The sequence below is a fragment of the Triturus cristatus genome, chromosome 5_1 (assembly GCF_964204655.1).
Source record: "Triturus cristatus chromosome 5_1, aTriCri1.1, whole genome shotgun sequence".
Taxonomy (NCBI): domain Eukaryota; kingdom Metazoa; phylum Chordata; class Amphibia; order Caudata; family Salamandridae; genus Triturus; species Triturus cristatus.
In genome coordinates this window covers 514,611,364-514,625,343 of record NC_140587.1, presented here as the reverse complement: position 1 = coordinate 514,625,343, position 13,980 = coordinate 514,611,364, and positions in this window count along the sequence as shown.

The following is a 13,980-nucleotide window of genomic DNA, read 5'->3' as shown; positions in this document are numbered from 1 at the left end:
CTCCTGCTTAGCCTCTGTGCTTAGCTTGCTGCCCCTATTCTCCTTCCCCCTGCACTCCGATGTCTTTGTGCATGCTCCTGCTCCATCCTTTTTGCCCATCATGTTCCATGGACCTGCCACTCCTATCTACTCTGAGTGTTCTGTTGAGCTGCCACTCCCCTCCCACCTGCCTAGCATTGTCAGATGACTGTAACCTGCCCCTGCCACCTCCACCCTGCCTGTCCACATGCCATGCCCCTATCCCCTTCCTCCTGTCCTCCATGGTCCATTTTACTGCCACACCCTTCTGCCCTCCCTGGTCTGTTGCAACTGCTCCTCCTGCCTGCCCTGCGCGGTCTGTTGTGAGGCCCCTTCCCCTGAACTCTCTTGTCTATGCCCAGGTCCTGACCCTCCCTTCTATCCTCCGTGGTCCTTTGTGCATGCCCCTGCACCCTCCTTCTTGCCCATCATAGCCATTGTGCTGCCACTAACCCTCCCGCTTGCCATGCATGGTCTTCTGTGCTGCCATGACCCCTCCCACCTTCCCTGTGTAGTCAGCTAGCTGCCCCTGACCCCCTCCCACCTTCCCTCCATGGTCTGTGTGTATGCCATCATAGTCTCACTGTTGCTCTCCATGGTGTATCTTGTTTCTAGTGCCCATCCTGCCTGACCACCATGGTCATCTTGCTGCTCCTGCCTTACCCCCTTGCCATCAGCCCTCTGTTTCTATGTGCAGACCCCTATTCCCTCCCTCCTGGCTTGTCTGTTCCATTGCAATGCCCCTGATCTGTCCCTCCTGTCATTTATGGTCTGTTATGCTGCATCTTTCTCTCCTCTCTGTCCATTATGGTCAGCTAGCTACCATTGCCTCTTTCTCCTCTGTTCTCTGTTGTCCATGTGCATGGTCCTGTCCCCTCCCTATTGATTTCTATGGATTGTTGTGCTGCACTCCCATCCCGCATGCCCTGTGTGGTGTATTGTGCTGCTGCAAACCCCGATGCCTGCACTGTAGGGTCTGTTTGGTGCACCTCTCCATGTCCCTCCTGTCCTCTGTTATCCGAGACCATGTCCCTACCCCAATTCCTCCTGCCTACCATGATCCAATGTACCATACTTGCGAACATTTTGAACTTGGTAAGAGGGAGATTTTGAAAAAAAACTGGGATATTGATTTTCCCCTTTGAAAAAGAGGAGATTGTAGACAGGAGACAGATCAAATAAATCCGATTTGAGCTTAAAAACATTGGACGTTTCCTGCCTGAAACGGGTCTGTTGGCATGTATGGTTGTACTACAACTGCCTCTTCCTTCTGCCCACAATGGTCTATTATATTGCCACAGCCTCTCTTGCCAGTCCTGTATTGTTGTTTTGTTGCCCCTGCCCCCCTTTCCAGTGCCCTCCATAGTCTGTTGTGCTGCCACTGCTCTTCCTGCCTGCCCAGTGTGGTCAAATTGTTGCCTTTGCACTCTCCTACCTGCCTTTAATTTTCAGAGTCCGTGCCCCTGGCCTCTGCCTCTCAACAGTATCCCAATGAACAACTAGATTGCTAACATTCTATATTTATTACAAAAGTGTGGAACGACTGACGTCATCTTGATGTAATCAAAACTGTAATACCTAGAGCATTTCCTTTAGAAATTACATATATGAGAGGGTCTTTTTTGCATCAAAATTATGGTTAGTGCTCTAAAAAACTAAAATGAGGACATATTTTCTGAGTTTTCAAATAGTGACAAAGAACTTTTAAATTATTTGTAATCTTTATGTTTTTTTATCCAGTTGACCACTTGATTAAATGTTGCACTTAGGGGAGAGGATGTGGTGTTACTTCCAGAGCTGCAGACTTTGCAACTGGGGAACCAGGTTGGAGTTTCTGCTTCAGCTCAACATTCTGTGATTCTGGTCAAATCACTTAATCTCCCCATGTATACAACCAAAATGAATTTGATCTTGTGTGATGTAACCAATGCTCATGTAAAGCTCTCCAATACCTGACAAGTCTGCACTATATAAAACTGCAAATACACAAAAAATAAGTGTTTTGCACACTTCTGTCATTGGGCTACATGTGGGCTACATCTGGGTGATATTTGTGCTGCATTTTGGCTCTTTTGTCTCTGGTGGCCATCTTGGGAGATTTATTTGTTATGAAGTTTCCTAATTTCCTCATTTACTGCAGTCTCCTCAGTAGGAAATGCTTTAAGTTTTTTACTTTGATTCCATCAAGAAGGTATTCAGATATGTCACACATTTGCCATAAATTCTGAATGTTAGCGCTCTAGTTGCTCATTAGATCACTGTAGTTAAGCTACTGCACACCACTGAAGTCTGCTGCTGGTATTAAAAGTGCATGTTTCAGTCTGCATATCAGAATTTTTTAATGAAATAGAAGAGGATTTGAGAAGTCACTCAAAATGTACCCTAATTTTTCTTTCTTCGGCACTAATCATAATTTCTACGGCAAAATGAACCCCCTCATTGTGTTCCTTTTTAAATTAAATGTTTTAAGTGTTACCAGTTTATTCCAATCAAGATGGCTTCAGGTGTGCCATACTTTTGTCATAAGTAAGACAGTAAGCGCTCTAGTTCTTCTTAAGAACACTCTGGGACATTCTGTCATTGGGCTATACTTGGGCTACATCTGGGTGATATTTGGGCTACATTTGGGCTCTTTGGTCTCTGGTGGCCATCTTGGGAGATTTATTTGTTATGAAGTTTCCTAATTTCCTCATTTACTGCAGTCTCCTCAGTAGGAAATACTTTCAGTTTTTTACTTTGGTTCCATCAAGAAGGCATTCAGATGTGTCACACATTTGCCATACATTCTGAATGTTAGCACTCTAGTTGCTCATTAGATCACTGTAGTAAAGTAGGCCTGGGCAGTAAATTTTGTTCCGCTCGCGGAATTTGCGGAATTTCGGTAATTTCGTGTTCCGCGGAGAACGCGAAATTGCCCAAAAGTCTGCTTTCCGCGACTTCGCGAAATTTTTTCTTGTTCGCGTTTCTCAAAATGCGTGTTCGCAAGATACTTCTCCCCGAGCACGCAAACAGCAACTGTGAACAGGAAAAAAGCATCGCGAACAAGCAATGCCGCGTGTTCGCGGAATTTCTGCATGTTCGCGGAGATTTTTTACCGTTTCGCGAAGATTTGCGTAACGCGATTGCGCAAATTCCGCCCACCCCTATAGTAAAGCTACTGCTCACCAGGGAAGTCTGCTGCTGGTATTCAAAGTGCATGTTTCAGTCTGCAAGTCAGAATTTTTTTTATGAAATAGAAGAGGATTTGAGAAGTCAAAATGTGCCCTCATTTTTCTTTCTGCAGCACTAATCATAATTTCTATGGCAAAATGAACCCCCTCATTTTGTTCCTTTGTAAATTAAATGTTTTAAGTGTTACCACTTTATTCCAATCAAGATGGCTTCAGTCGTGCCATACTTTTGTCATAAGTAAGACTGTTAGCTCTCTAGTTGTTCGTTAGAACACTCTGGGACATTCGGTCATTGGGCTATATTTGGGCTACATCTGGGTGATGTTTGTGCTACATTTGGGCTCTTTTGTCTCTGGTGGCCATTTTGGGAGACTTATTTGTTATGAAGTTTCCTAATTTCCTCATTTACTACAGTCTCCTCAGTAGGAAATACTTTCAGTTTTTTACTTTGATTCCATCAAGAAGGCATTCAGATGTGTCACGCATTTGCCATAAATTCAGAATGTTAGCACTCTAGTTGCTCATTAGATCACTGTAGTAAAGCTACTGCTCACCAGGGAAGTCTGCTGCTGGTATTGAAAGTGCATGTTTCAGTCTGCATGTCAGAATTTTTTAATGAAATAGAAGAGGATTTGAGAAGTCGCTCAAAATGTGCCCTCATTTTGTTCCTTTTTAAATTAAATGTTTTAAGAGTTACCACTTTATTCCAATCAAGATGGCTTCAGGTGTGCAATACGTTTGTCATAAGTAGGACTTTTAGCGCTCTAGTTGTTCTTTAGAACACTCTGGGAAGCTGCAGTAGAACACAAAGGAATCAACTGACAGTCTCTGCCCTTGTTGGATGTACATGTTTTACTGATAATGTCAGACTTCATTCTCACATGACTGAGAAAGATAATGTGAATTTACAGAAAATATGCTCTCAGTTTAGCTTATAGATCACCTTCCAAACCTCTGTGGGAAAAGCATGAGAAAATAGTTTTCTCTCAAACATGATTCATGATATCACAGCAGAAGGCTTTTTCACATGGTAAAATCACCTTAGAACACACCACAATTCCTACAATTAGTATGGTACCATCAACAAATGATTTATAATGCAACTAAAGTCTTAAAACCTTCTATTAACTGCAATGCTTTTTAATGAGGTGCTATCATGTATATTGGTCCCAAGATGGCTGCCAACACTTCTTGGATGAAGTACTGACAGCCAATCAGATCTCACGATGAGATGTGTGGTTAGGCTCCGCCTAGATATATCTATCTTTTAACCTCTAATTTTCTCAGGAACTACTGAACGGATTTACACCATTTAAGCAAAAGGCATGAGTCTGAACTGAGGACTACCTCTTTGCCAAATTTGGTGTATTTCCGTTCAGCAGTTTGGGCTGTAGCTGCGTCAACAGGTCCTATGGGAAAATGCATTGGACCCCCTTTTTTCTCGGCCCCCGCTTGACGAATCACCGTGAAATTTTCAGGATAGGAGCCGACCGGAGCTGGCCAAAAGTTTGGTAAATTTCGCGAATATTCGTCAATCAGTGCCAACGTTATTCCAAATAGAATGTTTCGGATTTCCTATGGAAAATTGGTCCTAACTATAACTACCTACTGGCGACTGCCAGTAGGTAATATATGTATATATATGTGTGTGTGTGTGACAACTTCATGCAGAGATTTGCAGAGCTCTGATTGGCTGCCAACATTTCAACCAGAAAGTGTTGCCAGCTATCTTGGCACCACAGAAAAAAAGAAAAGGGGGCAGGGTACAAACACCTGAACCCCATAACCTTGGCCCTGGGGTCCCGGAAGGACCCAGGCAGGACAAAACATCTTTTTTATTTTCATTCACAGCAAAAGTTTGCAAATATTCATGAATATTACTTTGAATTGAACAAGAAAACCAGCGTGGTCTCCTGTGCTTGTTTTTAATGTTGCCCCCGAGTGGGCAAGGTTCTGGGGACATACATAGTTTATAAAAAATGGAGGCAAGGGTGCACAGGGCCCCACTCAAAGGGCTTATTTATGCCCCAGGGACCACCACCTCCCAGGGGCTATAATTCAAAAAATAAAAGGGCGTTCATGGACTCCCCGGGCCCCGGGAACCAGCTCCTCCCTGAGGCTACAGTAAATATTAAAGAGGGGGCCGGGGAGTCCATGAACACCCCAGGGGCACCAGGACCCACAACCCCGCAGACTGCCACCACCCCGGGGCCAATTGTATTTTTGAAAAAAAGGGAGTGGGACTGAGTGGCCTGCCCACCCGGGCAATATATGCCTCCGGGGATGATCACCTCCCTGGGGAAGCCCTAGAATAACAAAGGAGGGGGGCCACGCTGCCCACCTGGAGCCATATATGGCCCTGGGACCACCACCCACCTGGGCCACCTCCTGCTATCTCCCAAGGTGCCCACCCTTGGGCGATAGCTGTTTGCTTTTGCTTGGTGAATGCTGACAGCATTCTCCAAGCAAAAGCAAACACTCTCCTCCAAGCAAGCAGAGTTTTCCTTACTTTCCCTGCCCACGGACATGCCAGCAGGGAAAGAGATGAAAGTATTGCTCCTGCACGCAGGGAGCTGCTGAAAATGCAAGAGGCAGGAGGTGGGGAGGTAGCTGGGACCACGGAGTCTTTGAGGTTCCCCTCACAGTCCCACAGCACACTGGGGGACATGAGTGGACTCCAGAGTATCCAGGGAGACATAGCTGGGTCTTGGGGGGGGGGGTCCGTGTCCAAAATTGGCCCAGGAGGGGGCAGCGTGACTCACTTTCACCATTGAATTTCAGCTGGGCCCCGAGAAATGGGGCCCCTTTGTCTGAAATCAGGTACGAGAGCATGGCCATGCAGAACCCCCCATTAAATTTCAGCTGGGCTCATGGGGATGGGGTCCCCGGGCTAAAATCGGCCCCGAAAGGGGGCTGCGCGGGGGAACCCCACTTTCCATTTCCCTTCATATTGGTTTGTGATGTAATTAGCCAATTAGGGTCTGGGTAGTGCCCCTTCCGACAGGAAGTGGTCACTTAAAGGGTGTAGACACCCTAACAATAGGCAGCCCATTGGCTACCACCTGTCTCCCCCTTTAATGCCCCTAAAGTTAGTATTTTGATAGCATCCCTGGTCCCTGAACTTAGATTCAATGTCCAAAGAGAAGAAAAGGATAAAGAAAAGCTGCTGACTCGAGGCCTGAAGCCCTGATGTAGTAACTTGGCACCAAACCCTGCCTGTTGCCTTAAAGACTTGACAATTGTGGTGGGCTGTCTCATCCTGCAACTGTGTGGCCTCCAAGAACCCCAGAGATCCTGAAGCCTTTAAAAAATTGTGGGAACCTCCCTTGGAGTAGCAGAGCTACTCCCCTGCAGCCTGTAGGCACCGAACCATGAAGTTGGTTTACTGATCTGCATCTCCCCAGTGATTCCGAGACAGCAACCCAAGCAAGAAGATGTACCTCCACTCTGAAGGGTCAGATCTGTTCCACCTCCAAGTGAGAAGACAACAAGACCTAATGGAGCCATTCCATTCCAATACCCAGGCTCCGGGACCCCCTGCATCAAAGACCAAGAAGAAAGAGTCCTATCCTGACTCCAGCGACAGGATGCAGACACCTATCGAGGGACTACGAGACCCCTGAGATCCGCTCTGTGTGTGGCCCAGCTGTCCCAGAATCGCCTCTGCAACCTGCCTGATCCTGACTGCGAGGACCTTCTTCACGCACAACACCTGGCTGCCCTATCTGTTCTGCACCCAGCCTGGATAACAACCATCTAGCTGTGCTGCCATGGTCGGGAGGCACTTTTGACATGCTCCCTCAAATGGGATCCCTGCCTTGCCTTTAAGTCCAGCTGTGCAGTGTGTTTTCAGGTGGCCCCCCTTATTCGCAGCGTGTCAGCTGGCAACAACCTCAGCACCCTGCTCCTGACTGAATCTGCGATGCTCCCGAACTTCTGCTGCTGCAACATAGGAGCTGGCCTTACTATTTATCTGAATCCAGAAGGTGAACCTTGAGAACCCACTGTGTGATTTTCATAGCTTTTTCTCTCATTGACTTCAATGATGCGCAATTGTGCACAAAAGTGATTTATTTTGCGAACTTCATCACTTAAAGAGTACTTACTATAGAACAAAGTTCTTGGTCTGAAAATGTACATAGAAATGTGTGTTATGTTTATAAATTGGTCCTGGATTTATTCTTGAGAGTGTGTCTCATTTATTGCCTCTGTGAGTATAACAAATGCTTAGCACTACCCTATGATAAGCCTAACTGCTCAACCATGCCACCAAAAATAGAGTGCTACTATTATCTACTTTTGCCTCTGTATAGCAATCTGGGCCTCACTGGACACTCTGCACAGTGTACTTCATTTTAGTGGACTATATAGAGAGCCAGTGTCCTACACACACACTCACCCATACAGCTACTCACATACCCACTTATTTACCGATACTGCCACTCACGCACACACTCATTCATCCATACAGTCTCTCAACACAGCCACTCACTCACCCACACATGTAATCACATGCTCACTCACACACCCACTTACATACCCATTGACACATCCACACAAGCACTCCCACATCCCCTCACTCACTCATACAGCCATTCACACAGACACTCACTCTCCAATGCAGCCACTCACACACCAACTCACTTAACCAAATACCCACTCAAACAGCCCCCCACCTAACCATACAGCTACTTACACACCCTGTCACTCACTCATACAGCCATTCAGACACCTACCCCCTCACCCATACAGTCGCTCACACATCCACTCACTTACCCATACAGCCACTCACCCACCCACTAATTCATCCATACAGCCAATCACACACCCACTCACACAACCAAAAAGTCACTCACTCACACACTCACTCATGCACGGATACACACATTCACATAGCCACTCACATAATATATTTTAGAAGAAGTATCACTCATTAGTAGTACACCTAGTATACTAATTTATCTTTTATAGTACCTTAGTATATGTGTTTAACAATCATACACTCTTACAAAATACTTACACTCACTGGATGATGTCATCAGTGATGTCATTTGAGATGTCATCAGTGATGTCATCAGCTTTGTCACTGACCATGCAATGAGTGATGTAATATGTTAGGTCATAAGCAGTGCATTGCAGGCATGAAAGTTATAGTTAGCTGAATAGATTTATATTTATATGTTGAATGAATTAAACTCTAGAGAAGGGGGCAGACGGAGTCTCTGAACTAAGAAACACAATTAGTCAGAGACCGGCTTTTAAGCAGGTTACACCTACAAGTGTCTTAAATTTATTTTTATTCTAACACCATGGCAATGCAGAGGAATGCTAAACGTAGTGAGGCAGCTACAAAAGTGTTAAAATGTTTGATGTCAATGTGGTTACGGAGGATGTTGAACAATCTGAATTGGCAAGTACTAGAACCACCACCCAAAATAATAATATCCATTTTCATATATATATATCCCAGAACATTTTCATTTATATATATATCTCAGAACATTTTCAATCGCATCAGATCCAAGCCTCTTGGTGACGGCGGGCCGTGGCGAGCCCATCAATCTCCAACTTACGCATCGTCTCCTTGTTCAAACAACACACCACGGCCCAAAAATTGCTTTTAGCAGGTTTTATTTTTGGAAAATGCAACTCAGCGCATTTCGGAAAGCAAGTTTCCTTCATCATGAGTATCGAAGTTGCAGCGCGTTGTGATTTAAATAAACATCACATGGTGTGTTAACGTGATAAACAGTGTAAACAGACTTCCCAATACCTCAAAATAGTTACATGTTATTAACCCCCCTTCCCCGCTCATGACGGAACCACTCGGTCATGAGCCACGGGTGCCGTGTGCTCATGACGGAGTGGTTCCGTCATGCTGCGGCCGTTGGCCGCCGCTCCGCCCACGCAGCGCTAATTCCCCGCCTGTGCGGGCGATTAGCGCAGTGGGCGGAGTCGTGACGGAACCACTCCGTCATGAGCACAGCTCAACCGTGACTCATGACGGAGTGGCTCCGTCATGAGCACAGCACCACCGCGCTGCCCCCAAACCCTCCCCAGCGCTGCGGCAGAATTCCTTCCGCAGCCAAGGGGTTAATCAACATAAACCAATATTATTTTCATACCGGTTACAAATAATTACAATGAATGCATGTGTGGCTTCTGTAGCAAATTATACGTAATGCAGCCATAATAAATAATTGACTCGATTTATGTACTCCACCAAGATCGCAATTCAAACTCACAAAACATATATATATATATTACCTACTGGCGGTCGCCAGTAGGTAGTTATAGTTAGGACCAAGTTTCCATAGGAAGAGCATTTCTTGTTTTGCTTATAACTTTGGCGTCGTTTAATGAATCTTCATGACATTTTCCAAACTAATTCTTTGTTCATATCAGCTCCTATGTTGAAAGTGTGGGGGTGATTCGTCAAGGGGGGGCCAAGAAAAGAGGGGGGTCCCAAAATGTGTGTTCTCCATGTTAATTTCCATAGGAAACTTTAGACAAGGCTACAGGTCGAATGGCTGACTGGAATTACGCCACATTTAGCAGGGAGAAGGGTCTTGGTCTAGAAAGCACGCTTTTGTTTATTTGGTGTAAATGCGTGCAGTAGTTTTGGAGAAGTAACGAAATTTACAGATATCGTAATTTTGGAATTCTGCCATCTGATTGGCTTACGCGTTACAAGCACGAGCTTGCTGCTTATTGGCTGCGAGCGGTGCGAGCGGTTGGAACTAGGAAGTGTTGGCAGCCATTTTGTGATTCTGTCGAAGTGAGTAAGGGGAAAAAAGGGAGAGAAAAGTAGGAAAGAGGAGGGTAGGAGCACTGTAACCTCTGTGGGTTGTTTAGGTTGTGCTATATAGGGGATGCGAAGCGAAATACTAATTCCTATCAGTCTGAACGTGCTGGGCTACGGAAATTAAGTGAGGCATTGCCTACAGTCTGATGCTGCTCGGGTGAGCTGCTGCGGGACTCGGGGATTAAAGCGTGAGCCCTAACTAGGTGTCTTATGTTGTGAAGTCAAGTGCCCTCTCCGTTGCACCACACCTGTGGAAGTAGTGTCATCATGTGTTTATACCTACTAGGATGAACTACTGACCCCTACTGGTCTGAAAGTGCTGGGGTATGGAAAATATGTGAGGTATTGTCTAGAGTCCCATGCTGCTAAGTTGAGCTGCTGCCGGACTCAGGGATGAAAGCATGAGTCCAAACTGTGTGTCATATGCTGTGAAGTCATGTGCTCTGGCCGCTGTGCCACATCTGTGCAAGTAGTGTCAGCATGTAGTTATACCTACTCGGAGGAACTTTTGTTTTGAATATTGTAAGTTGTGTATGGTGTTTAGGGGTGTTATACAGTGAGTGCGAAGGTAAATTTGCGCGTATCAAATCATTTCGGTATTTGGAAAGTGCAAACTACTCACTCGTACCGGTCTGATGGCGCTGGGGGCATAAGCTGAGCTGCTGCCAGACTCGGGGATAAAGGCGCTGAACTTGCGACCCATACTGGTCTGAAAGTGCGGGGTACGGAAATTAAGTGAGATATTGCCGAGAGTGTTATACTGCTAAATTGAGCTGCTGCTGGACTCGGGATGAAACCGTAAGCCCAAACTGTGTGTCCTATGCTGTGAAGTCATTTGCTCTGGGCGCTGTGCCACACCTGTCCAAGTAGTGTCAGTAATATTTTATACGTAGTAGGAGGAAGTTTTGTTTGGAACATGGTAATTTATATATGGTGCTTAGGTGGTGTTATACAGGGAGGGCAAAGGTAAATCAATACGGTATTTACAAAGCGCAAACTACTCACCGCTATGGGTCTGAAGGCCCTGGAGGCCGGCATGGAAATTATGTGAGGTATTAAGTGAGCTATTGCCCAGAGTCACATGGTGCTGAGCTGCTGCCGGAGCAGGGGATTAAACCGTGAGCCCTGTGCTCTGAACTCATGTTTTCTGGCCGCTGCGGCACACCTGTCTAAGTAGTGTCAGCATGTGTGCAGACGTACTTGGAGGAATGAATTTGAATTTAAATTATTTTTAAAGCGCACATACACCAGCGGTTTCTTGGCGCTACAACTAACAAAGGACCGAAACAGAAAACCAAGAGCAAGCTACAGGAAAATTAATTAAAGGACTTTATTAACAAGTGAGCCTTGAGATGTTTCCGAAATTCCGGGTACAAAGTGAGGGTTCGGAGTTCAAGAGGAAGAGAATTCCAGAGGAGCGGGGCAAGGGTCGCAAATTTCGAGCTTTCCCATTTCTTTCTCGGGTAATGCGGGATAGTAAGAAGGGACTGAGTGGATGAGCGTAGTTCCCTGGTGGGAACATAAGGGGTAATCTCAGAAGAGATAAAAGCCGGTGCCGAGCCCAGTCGAGCCTGAAAGGTGATGGAGGCGAGCTTAAACTAGACCCGGGCACGAACAGGAAGCCAATGCACAGATTTCAGGAGGGGAGTAGTGTGGTGAAATTTCGGGAGTTTAAAGACCAGGCGGGCCGCCTGGTTTTGAATCTGTTGCAAACGCCGTAGACTATATGCAGGAATACCTGCATATAGGGCGTTGCCATAATCCAGGCGGGAAACCACCATGGCCAAGATGATCAGTTTGAGGGCGGTAAAGGAAAAAAAACGGGACACCCTGCGTATAGTGCGCAGTGATAGAAAAGAAGAAGAAACCACAGAGCTGACCTGAGAGTGAAGAGTGAGTTGAGAATTGAGTTTTATGCCTAGAGTTTTAACTGAGGTAGAAGGGATAGGTGAAAGGCCAAGAGAGGGGGGCCAGTATAGAGAAGACCAGGGGCTGGATGAACCACCCGTCAACACCAGCTCAGTCTTGTCTGGGTTGAGCTTCAAATGGTTGTGGTTCATCCAGTCCCGGATATGGAGCATAATAGATTGGAAATTTAGAACAGAAGAGAAGGAAGAAGACAGATTGAAGACCAATTGGAGGTCATCCGCATAATTAAATACGGCGACCTCCATTTGTTGCAGAGAAAAGATAAGAGGGGCAATGTAAAGGTTAAACAAAAGAGGGGAAAGGGAGGAACCTTGGGGGACCCCGCATTGAACTCTCCGAACGTCCGCAGTAAAGTCGCCCAGGCGGACAGCCTGGGTGCGGTCACTCAGGAAGGAGGATAGCCAGACCAGAGCGGTGCCCCCGATCCCCGCTGCCTTGACATGGGAAAGCAAGATGGTATGATCCACCGTGTCAAAAGCGGCTGAGAGGTTGAGGAGCACCAAGGCCTGGGGCTGGTTAGTATCCATACCCTCCCTGAGGTTGTCCAGGACCGAGAGGACTACGGACTCCGTAGAGTGTGCGGGGCGAAACCCGGCCTGGCGGGGGGCGAGAGCTCCGTGCTTCTCCACAAAAGAGCTCAGAGCGCTGGTGACATGGCGCTCGAGGACCTTTGCCAGAAATGGCAAGAGGGAGATGGGGCGGAAGTTGGCAGGAATTGAAGGGTCCGCGCCCGGCTTTTTAAGAATGGGTACAATAACCGCAGATTTTAGTGGGTGCGGTACTACGCCTTGAGAAAGGGAGCTGTTGAGGAGGTGAAGGGGAGGGTCTGGACATGTGATAAAGATGTGACAGAGAATATGGGCCGGACAGGGGTCTAGTGGGGAGCCGGATTTGACAAGGGGTATTATGGATGTCAGGGTTTCTTTAGTAAGAAGGGGGAGGGTGGTGAGTTCTCCCTTAGGAGGGGGACACTGGGGATCAACAAAAGTGGGGGAAGGGGGAGGGATATTGGTTTTGATAGTAGCTATTTTATGAATAAAATAGTTATTGAGGGAGTGACAGAGTTCTTTGGAAGGGACGGGCTTTAAAGTTGTTCTGTCTGAAAACGTCAAATTGTGCACGATCGAAAAAATTTCCTTCGACTGGTTTTCTGCTGCAAGGATTTTGGAGGAGAAGTAGGTGGTTTTAGCCCTCAAGATGTCTTTTTTATATTGGGTCAAGATGTTAATGAACTCTAATCGTAAAAGGGGGCAGTAATTTCTCCTCCAAGCCCGCTCCGCGCGACGTACAGCTAGTTTGGTGGCCTTGAGCTCTGCGTTGAACCACCGATTGGCATCCTTCTCTCGCTTAGAGGTGATTTGTTTTAAAGGGGCAACAGAGTCGCAGCCTGAGGAAAGCCACTGTTTGATGGCCTTGACCTGGGAGAGGGTGGGAAGGCCATGCAGAGAAGGGAGGGAAGTGGTGAGTAGGGACGATAGGTTTTCCGGATCAACTTTACCCCAAGCACGAACCCAGATGTTTTTGGGACGAGGGGGCTTGGTCGGAGGGTGAAAGGGGAGGACAAATGAAATCAAGTAGTGGTCAGACCATGTAGAAGGCGAGATAGAAAGGGACTCCACAGGACAGTTCAGGGACCAGATCTGATCTAATGTATGACCTTTGATATGGGTAGGGGAGTGGATATGAGATGTAAAGTTGAGGGATTGGAGAGTTTCTGAAAATTCTTTTGAAGATGAGCATTCCGCTGGATCAGAGGGCCAGAAGTTGAAGTCACCAAGAAGTAGGATAGAGGAGTTATTAACGGTGATTGTGGCTAGGACTTCCAGGAAGTCAGGGAGAAACAATGAAGTGGATCGGGGAGGACAGTAGGTGAGAAAACAGGTAAGAGGGGGCGTGGTGGATGTAGTGCGGATTGCCAGGTACTCGGTATTTGCGATGTCTGGCAGGGACAGGGTTTGGAAAGGAAGGTCGGTACGTGCGATGACCGCCACGCCGCCCCCGGCTCTGCCAATAGGGCGATCTGCTCGAAGGGCGTAGTATGGAGCTGGTAGGGTGGCC